This window comes from Myotis davidii, unplaced genomic scaffold (genome assembly GCF_000327345.1).
Source record: "Myotis davidii unplaced genomic scaffold, ASM32734v1 scaffold666, whole genome shotgun sequence".
In the NCBI taxonomy this organism is placed as follows: Eukaryota; Metazoa; Chordata; class Mammalia; order Chiroptera; family Vespertilionidae; genus Myotis; species Myotis davidii.
Window position 1 is genome coordinate 139,607 of NW_006296629.1, and position 1,569 is coordinate 141,175.

Consider the following 1,569-nt stretch of genomic DNA (forward strand, 5'->3'; position numbering starts at 1 on the left):
TCCCTGCATTGTGCCTACATATGCAAATTAACCGCCATCTTGTTGGCAGTTAACTGCCAATCTTAGTTGGCAGTTAATTTGCATATAGCCCTGATTAGCCAATGAAAAGGGTAGCGTCGTACGCCAAGTACCATTTTTCTCTTTTATTAGTGTAGATAGATGTAAGGTATTTCATTTCTTTATTCAGCCAATATTTATTGATTACTTGGTGGTTTTGCAACACTTTTTTTCAATATTCAATTTTGTGCTTCTCAAATTAGTGTACTCTTGCCCTCAAGACAAAACATGAAATAATTCTGAAGAATTATCTGAGAGCACTATTATTTTCTTATATATATTTTTTTATTTCAGAGAGGAAGGGAAAGGGAGAGAGAATCATCAATGATGAGAGAGAATCATTGATCGGCTGCCTCCTACATGTCCCCTCCTGGGGAATCAAGCCCACAACCCAGGTATGTGCCCTTGGTCAAAATTGAACACAGGACCTTTTAATCTGCAGGGTGATGCTCTAGCCACTGCGCAAAACAGGCTATGGCTGAGAGCACTATTATTATTGGAAAATTAAAGAATGAGCCAACTGGTGAATTATTTAAGACTATGTTGCATCAAAATCAATATGGATATGTTATGCAGTAAAATAAAAATGATCCCTCAGTCTTCTTTAATAAACTTGAGACTGTTCAAACTTACAGCAGACTGCTGTGAGCACTGTGCCCTCATCAGGCAGGTTTCGTGTTCATTCTCCCTGCTCTGTAGGGAATGCTTCAGGAGAGAGTCTGAGAACTCTGACCCAAGCAATTGATACAAAAACATTTGAGAAATAATCCTGTTCTTCCCAATTATTTAACACTCCTCTTTTGTTTTACTCAAATTCTTTCTTATTTGTGTCTGTTCCTTGCTTCTTTACTGCTTTTGACTACTATGATTGACTGTCACCGTTTTAAAAACTATCTATTTAGCCTGCCTGGTGTAGCTCAGTGGTTGAGCATCGACCGGTTCAATCTTGGTCAGGCTACATGCCAGGGTTGCAGGCTTGATGCCTTCTAGGAGGCAGCTGATTGATGTTTCTCTCTATTGATGTGTCCATCTCTGTATCCCTCTCCCTTCCTCTCTCTCTAAAAAATCAATAACAACATATTTTTTAAAAATAAAATAATATTTCATTAAGAATTAGCAAACCCAGTAACTGTGTGACATATAATTTTGGAAAAAATATATAAAAACTTTAATTTTATTTTAAAATACTTATGAGATTATTAATAACTAAATACTGATCATTTTAGAAGTGTAATATTTAAAATTATGTCCCTTTATTATTATACTAGAGGCCTTGTGCAAGAAAATTCATGCACTTGAGTGGGGGGGAATCCCTCAGCCCCGCCTGTGCCCTCTCGCAGTCTGGGACCCCTTGGGGGATGTCCACCAGCCAGCTTAGGCCTGCTTCCTGGGGGATTGGGCCTAAACTGGCAGTCAGACTCCCTCTGGAAGCCCGGGAGCCCTTGGGGGATGTCCACCTGCCAGCTTAGGCCCACTCCCTAGGGCAGTGGTTCTCAACCTTCTGGCCCTTTA

General features: G+C 39.9%; 1 long non-coding RNA gene across 3 annotated transcripts in view; it reads right to left on the minus strand.

Annotated features, from left to right (window-relative positions):
• The window catches only part of LOC107184448, a 34,966-nt gene that overhangs the window by 30,459 nt on the left and 2,938 nt on the right, over positions 1-1,569 (minus strand). The gene's annotated exons all lie outside the window — the stretch shown is intronic.